At 40.0% G+C, this 7,898-nt stretch overlaps 1 protein-coding gene across 1 annotated transcript in view; it reads left to right on the top strand.

The window, feature by feature from the left end:
• Window positions 1-2,711: 2,711 nt before the first annotated feature.
• Window positions 2,712-7,898, top strand: part of LOC121584483 (WD repeat and FYVE domain-containing protein 3-like) — a 267,617-nt gene continuing 262,430 nt past the window's right edge. The window contains exon 1 of the mRNA XM_045225961.1: window positions 2,712-3,018. The gene's annotated coding sequence lies outside the window, so the exon portion shown is untranslated. The remainder of the gene's footprint in view (window positions 3,019-7,898) is intronic.

Raw genomic sequence — 7,898 nt, 5'->3', positions numbered from 1 at the left:
CAAAAGCGTCTCCGGTGAACAGCCTGTATAGAAATCAAAAGCGTCTCGGTGAACAGCCAGTATAGAAATCAAAACGTCTCCGGTGAACAGCCTGGATAGAAATCAAAACGTCTCCGGTGAACAGCCTGTATAGAAATCAAAACGTCTCCGGTGAACAGCCTGTATAGAAATCAAAACGTCTCCGGTGAACAGCCTGGATAGAAATCAAAACGTCTCCGTGAACAGCCTGTATAGAAATCAAAACGTCTCCGGTGAACAGCCTGTATAGAAATCAAAACGTCTCCGGTGAACAGCCTGTATAGAAATCAAAACGTCTCCGGTGAACAGCCAGTATAGAAATCAAAACGTCTCCGGTGAACAGCCAGTATAGAAATCAAAAGCGTCTCCGGTGAACAGCCTGGATAGAAATCAAAAGCGTCTCCGGTGAACAGCCTGTATAGAAATCAAAACGTCTCCGGTGAACAGCCTGTATAGAAATCAAAACGTCTCCGGTGAACAGCCTGGATAGAAATCAAAACGTCTCCGGTGAACAGCCTGTATAGAAATCAAAACGTCTCCGGTGAACAGCCTGGATAGATTTTAAAACGTCTCCGGTGAACAGCCTGTATAGAAATCAAAACGTCTCCGGTGAACAGCCTGTATAGAAATCAAAACGTCTCCGGTGAACAGCCTGGATAGAAATCAAAACGTCTCCGGTGAACAGCCTGGATAGAAATCAAAACGTCTCCGGTGAACAGCCTGAATAGAAATCAAAACGTCTCCGGTGAACAGCCTGGATAGAAATCAAAACGTCTCCGGTGAACAGCCTGGATAGAAATCAAAACGTCTCCGGTGAACAGCCTGGATAGAAATCAAAACGTCTCCGGTGAACAGCCTGGATAGAAATCAAAACGTCTCCGGTGAACAGCCTGTATAGAAATCAAAACGTCTCCGGTGCTGCAGCATGCACTCATTCGTTGTCATGCTCTGTTGTGGTATTAAAAAATATTCTGCTTGTCTCCAGTCATTATTAAATGACGCAGAATTGCATGAAATTAGATTATAAAATGATTTTTTTTTTTCTAGGACCGCAAATAAGATGATAGATTTATGCAGTGCTTTTATTATAATGGAGATCTTTTCACCCCTAACCTTGTCCGCAGTGGTCTGCGAATCCACAACCTTCTGGAAGCTTACAAAATGAAGAACTGTTTCTAAAACTGCATATCTAAGGCTCTGGTCTGTCCTAGGAGTGAGAGTAAATGGTAGACATGTTCTCTGCTATCCACTTTATGATGTCATTATTATTTTGGGTATAAGGGAGGGCCACTTTTCAAGCTTTCAGGGAGGGATGGGTAGAAATCTATTTTACTGAAGGGAGGGCCATCCATTTTTATTTCAGAGGTTCGATTTTCTCCAAGTATCCCTCATTATAAATAACATATTTTTATTTCAGAGAGGTCCGATTTTCTCCAAGTTTCCCTCATTATAAATAACATCTTTTTATTTTAGAGAGGTCCGATTTTCTCCAAGTTTCCCTCATTATAAATAACATATTTTTATTTCAGAGAGGTTCGATTTTCTCCAAGTTTCCCTCATTATAAAAACATCCAGTCCTTATTAAGTTCCAGACCTCAGCTGAATCTGGTAATGAATGATGTGGAGGAGACTAAACTTCTAGGTGTCACCTTAGACTGTAAACGGTCATGGTCAAGGCATATTGATTCAATTGTTGTAAAGCTGGGGAGAGCTCGGTCTGTGATAAAGAGATGCTCAGCATTTTTAACACCACAGTCGACCAAACAAGTCCTGCAGGCACTTGATGTGGTCAAGTGCTGCAAAGAAGGACCTAGAAAAGCTGCAGCTGGCCCAGAACAGAGCAGCAGGTCTTGCCCTTCAATGCACACAGAGGGCTAATGTCAACAGTATGGAGAGATTGACTGCATCAATTCTTGATTTTGTGAGAAATAGTGTGTTGAAAATTCAAAATAATCAACTTACATATACTGTAGCTCTGACAGATATGCCATCAGAGGCCTCTTCACAGTCCCCAAATCCAGAACGAATTCAAGGCAAGCACTGTGTTATATAGAGCCATGATCACATGGAAGTCCCTTCCATCTCAAATTACTCGAGTAAACAGCAAAATTAGCTTTAAAAAAACAATTTAAAAAAAACACCTAATATCACATCTCTTCCCTATCTGACACGGTTAACCTAGTTAAGGCATATGTATATGCAGTAATGTGTGTAAGTCTAATATCTATGTTAATGTTTTTAAATGTAAGTCAATTGTAGTCTGTTTGTCTGTAACGTCTTTTTGTGTTATGTGTCGGACCCCAGGAAGACTAGCTGTCGCCATAGACGTCGGCTAATGGGGATCCCAATCAAATCATAAAAAAAAGATGTATTTTTTATTCTATGCTGCTATGTTGGCTGGGAAAGCCAAATATCTAAACAAGAAGTGAGTAGTTAGTACAGTGATTCCCAAATTCGGTCCTGGGGACCCCAAGGGGTTCACATTTTGGTTTCTGCCCTGCACTACATAGCTGATTTAAATAATCAAAGCTTAATGATGAGTTGATTATTTGAATCAGCTGTGTAGTGATAGGGGAAAAAACCAAAACATGCATCCCCCCCAAAAAAAATACGTGCACCCCTTGGGGTCCCCAGGACCGAATTTGGGAAACACTGAGTTAGTAGTGACTGGTAGGCTACATCTTTACTTGAATTACTGCATGTCTTCTCCAATTCATCCAGCAGATGGAAGTGTTTTCTTTGAATTGAGCAGGATAGCGGTGATTTGCCAGGCAGGAGGAATGAGCAACGTTGGGACCTGGCTGGGACGAGGAGGTTGTGTTTGGATGTTGACGACAATTGAAGATGGCCACCAGCAGAGGAAGCAGGATCTGTAGCCACTTTGGGATTATGGCATCATTTCTTCTAAATGGATGAAAATTAACGGCGTTATATTGATACTTTACAGATTGATCGTCTACCTTTTGCCTGGAATTTTCCAATATAAACGCACGTTTACTGGTAAGTTGACGACTGATATCGAATACATTCCTACGTTAGCATTATGCTAAAGTGAACTCATAACCCAACCTATTGAACGGTAACGTTAGCGCAGAAGCTGGTTGATGTGCTGCTTCTAACAAGCTGGGTTTTTTGCCGACCGATATCTACCTATCTGCATCTACTCCGATTTCCTTCATTAAACGATGGTGGGGGGGTAGGGAGAAGCCAACATTTCTTCACACTTGCAATGTCGTTTTAAGATTTGAATGAGCCAACTGGCTTTTTAAATACAACCACATTCTTGCGAACGACTGCATTGTTGTGGAAATACTAGTAAATAAACTTAGCTACTGTACCTAGCTAGTGGTTTAACAAAGCTAAATTAGCTAGCTAACGTTAGGTCGTGTTTTTGACAATCAGCTAACCTGTATTTGACATTAGACAAGAAGGAAGAGGAATAGTTAGCTAGCTATGCTCTACCCGTCTCTGAATTGAGGGAAAGGTTGACAATTGCAACCCAGATGCAGGCTAGTTATAGCTAACGTTACCATGGCAAGGGTGTGTATGTTAACTAACTTAGTTGTTTTGATAACGGCATTAACTAACTTAGTTGTTTTGATAACGACATTAATTAGCTACTTACATCATTTCTGTGGTCCTCTGTAGCTCAGCTGGTAGAGCACGGCGCTTGTAACGCCAAGGTAGTGGGTTCGATCCCCGGGACCACCCATACACAAAAATGTATGCACGCATGACTGTAAGTCGCTTTGGATAAAAGCGTCTGCTAAATGGCATATTATTATTATTATTATTTCTGCCACACTGATGTGCTATCTATGTTACTTCAACTCAGTCTCCTGAACTGCCAGCCCTGAAATGTAATCTGAGTTTAGCCAAAGTGGGGATGAATGCCATTGTTCATGCCGACACATCTGACACGTTTCTGCAGTCCTCTACATGGTGAAATCCACCCTGTCTGTTTCACTGAATCCACCCATGCAAACATCACAGTCTTGCGAAACGTTGCAAAATGTAACTAACGTTAAGCTAGCAAAGTAAACAAACAGAGCTACGTAGAGTAGAGCCATATTCTACTGATTTAACTAGCCAGGTACCTTGTGATTTTTCTTCTCCCCCGGATGGATTTCTTGCTTTTCTGACATCACCTTCTAATCATCCATCATTGGAATCGACCTACCAACACAATTGTATTTCTCCAGCCTAATATTTTGTTGTTCTTCTGATCAAGTCTCTAATGACTTTTACCTCTATAATAATGTAGGCCTAATGTGTCCTGCTATCTATCGCAGGCTTGCGTCACCGTGGGGCACAGTTTTGATAGGGGATGAACAATGTGTTTCAATTGTCCTCCAATTACATAGATTGTCCAGAGCAATGCAACGTGTCCACATCAATCAACATCTCATTTAGGCCCGACTCCCAGACCAGTCAATCAATGCAAGGCAGAGACGTACAGGGCTATAACGCAACAGAGCTGCCTTGCTGAATGGACAAACAAAATATAAATGAAACTTTTGACATGTGTCTGTAGTAGTACCCCCAACAAGTGAACTTCTAAATATTGGCATGTTGGAGAAATAAAGCTAATAGGAAGTGTTATGGATGTTACATGAAATGGACTTAGCTTTTTTGGACGACTGAACATATTAGCAAAAGTCTTGAGTTTGTAAGTCTTAGGTCAAAAAACATGGATTGCCATTTCAAAGAAAAAGCTTGTCTGAACACGAAAAATGATAATTTTGAAAAGATAATAGACCGTTATGGACGTTTCACTCTCCGTTATGGATGTTATAGAGACTGAGGTTTAGGTTTAATTTATTTGCATCAAAGAAAGTGATAAACAATACAGATAAACAACAATAAATATAAACGGTGTGCAGGTGGTTGGAAGCCCAAGGGCTGATATGAAAACCACACCACAAAAAAAATAAAAATACAATACATAAATACAAAAGGGTTGTTAAAACAGATAACAAAACCCCTTAATCATAAATGTACAAATGAACCGATCAGCAATCACAAAAAAATAATTAACAGTATATGTTTTGTTTAAATGTGTGAGATTTGGGCTATATGGAAGAGATTACTGAGTAGTTTGGTTCATCAGGCTGACCCTCAGTCTTCGCTTGGAAGTTATTGAGAAATGATGTTTTGGCAATATGAAGGTAAGAATTCCAGAGCATGGTACCTCTGTATCCGATAGAGAATTGACTATGTGAGGTGCGGCAGTGGGGAGGGTGATGTTTAAAGCAGTGTCTTGTGTTATATAGATGGATTTCAGAATTAACCTGGAGGAATCCATTGAAGGGTAAACTGTCTGGGAGGTGTGAGTATTTGTACATGAAAATGCATAATTGGCGTACATTAATGCCATAAATAGACAAGATAGTTTCTTAAAGGTGCAGATGGAACCAGGTAATTAGGAGGCTACATTTTAGTCATTTAGCAGACGCTCTTATCCAGAGCGACTTAGTGAGTGCATACATTTGTATTTTTTTTCATACTGGCCCCCCGTGGGAATCGAACCCACAACCCTGGCGTTGCAAGCGCCATGCTCTACCAACTGAACTACATGGGGCTTGACTTGCTAATATATTTTGTGTGATGAGTAATTTGTGTGGGTAGGAGACATATGTACTGGCCCAGACAATATTACAGTAAATGAGATATGGGTAAATGAAGCTATAGTAAAGAGTTAGGAAGCAAGCCTGATTAACCAAACCACTAATCTTTCTGATGATACTAACAGATTTCATCACTTTGCTGCAGAGAAATTGAATATGATCTTTCCAGGATAACGTTTCATCAGTTCGATCTCAGAGGAATCTAGTGGATGTGACATGTTCCATTTCATTCCCACCAATTGAGATTCTGGCTCTTTTTTTTTTATTATTACTAGTTGTTACGAACCCCGTGGCTTTAAAAGTCTAGGGTGGATGGACAAGAGACCCGTAACATAATTCATGCAAATTAGAATCGTGACATGGAAAGTGAGAACAAAAAATACACCGACAACCATAAACTACCGTCAAACACAATTTTTTTTATTATGATCACGGTAAAGGTTTGGGAAAAAGGGCTGAGCAGGACCCAAGGAATGAAACAATAATGTAAAAAAAAAAACTAAACTGATCTTGCCTGCCTCAAGAACCGCTAAGCTACTGCTAATCATACAAAATTACAGTGGGTGGTCCGCTCAGGTCTAACTAGTGTTTTTAGACAGTTTTCTTCCTACGGGTAATGTAGGCCCAAGGGCAACTTGCTAAATCCCCCTTTTCCCAGAAACACACAACATAGTTACCATACAGAGTAACCAGCAAATGAGTGAGTACACAAGAAACAGGACACCACAGTATCCATACTCACAAACGGAAATAGTCTCTGTCAGCAAACACAACTGACTGGCTTTTAAAACAATGGGATGTGTGATGTGAGTGAAAAACCAGAAACAGGTGGTGCAATACAGAGGAATGTCCACTGATTGGTCAGAAACAGGTGGTGCAATACAGAGGAATGTCCACTGATTGGTTCACCTCAGCAATCAGCAGACAAACGGATAGGACAGGTGGGACACCCCAACGACCACCAATCAGGAACACAAAGGACACCTGTGATTAGGGCAGAAGGAGAGGGAAAAACACACACACAGGATACCTGTATCCGTAACACTAGTAAATACAATAAAGTTGGATTCTTTAACATTTAAAGATAATTTGTTTATCTGGAACCATTCAGAAAATGTGTCCATGCCTGAGTTGGCTTCATTAATTAGTGAATCAAAATTATTGTGTGATAAAATCTACTTGGTATCATCAGCAAAGAGAATGGGAAGTATGCTAGAAGATACAGCAGCAAGGTCATTGATATAGATTAGGAATAACAAAGGTCCAGGTATCCAACCCTGTGGGACGCCACAGGATATCTTGGCCCTGGTAGATGCACAGCCATTTTACATTTTAGTCATTTAGCAGACGAGTGCATACATTTTCATACTTTTTACCCATACTGGTCCCCTGTGGGCATTGAACCCACAACCCTGGCGTTGCAAGCGCCATGCTCTACCAACTGAGCCACACAGCTGTTTGCATAAACAATCATAAATCTAACTATATAAACAATTATATGTATAATCATGAAAAGTGTAATAATTCAATTTAGAAAGTAATATTGATCAACCGTGTCAAACGCTTTGGATAAATCTACAAAGATGCCAAGAGCGTATTCATTGTTGTTAAGGGCTGTAAATATTGTATCCACAGGTTGCAAAAGAGCCATATCTGTGACGTAGTTTTTCTGATTATATTGGTGCTCATATCGAATACAGCGTTGATTTGAAATGGTTCAACATTCTCTTATACACTCATTTTTCTAGGATTGAAGAAAAACATGGTGGTAAAGATACAGGGCGATCATTTGTATAATATCTTGGATCCCCAGATTTATAGGGGGGGATAACTTTGGCAATTTTCAAATTTTTAGGAACAACACCAATTTGCATAGATTTGGTGAAGATATACACTACCGGTCAAAAGTTTGGACACACCTACTCATTCAAGGGTTTTTCTTTATTTTGACTATTTTCTACCTTGTAGAATAACAGTGAAGACATCAAAACTATGACATAACACATATGGAATCATGTAGTAACCAAAAAAAGTGTTAAACAAATCAAAATGTATTTTATATTTGAGATTCTTCAAATAGCCACCCTTTGCCTTGATGACAGCTTTGCACACTCTTGGAATTCTCTCAACCAGCTTCATGAGGTAGTCACCTGGAATGCATTTCAATGAACAGGTGTGCCTTGTTAAAAGTTAATTTGTGGAATTTCTTTCCTTCTTAATGCGTTTGAGCCAATCAGTTGTGTTGTGACAAGG

This window comes from Coregonus clupeaformis, chromosome 16, assembly GCF_020615455.1.
Source record: "Coregonus clupeaformis isolate EN_2021a chromosome 16, ASM2061545v1, whole genome shotgun sequence".
In the NCBI taxonomy this organism is placed as follows: domain Eukaryota; kingdom Metazoa; phylum Chordata; class Actinopteri; order Salmoniformes; family Salmonidae; genus Coregonus; species Coregonus clupeaformis.
The sequence above is the reverse complement of the archived record's forward strand: the minus strand, read 5'-3'. Positions and strand labels throughout refer to the sequence as shown.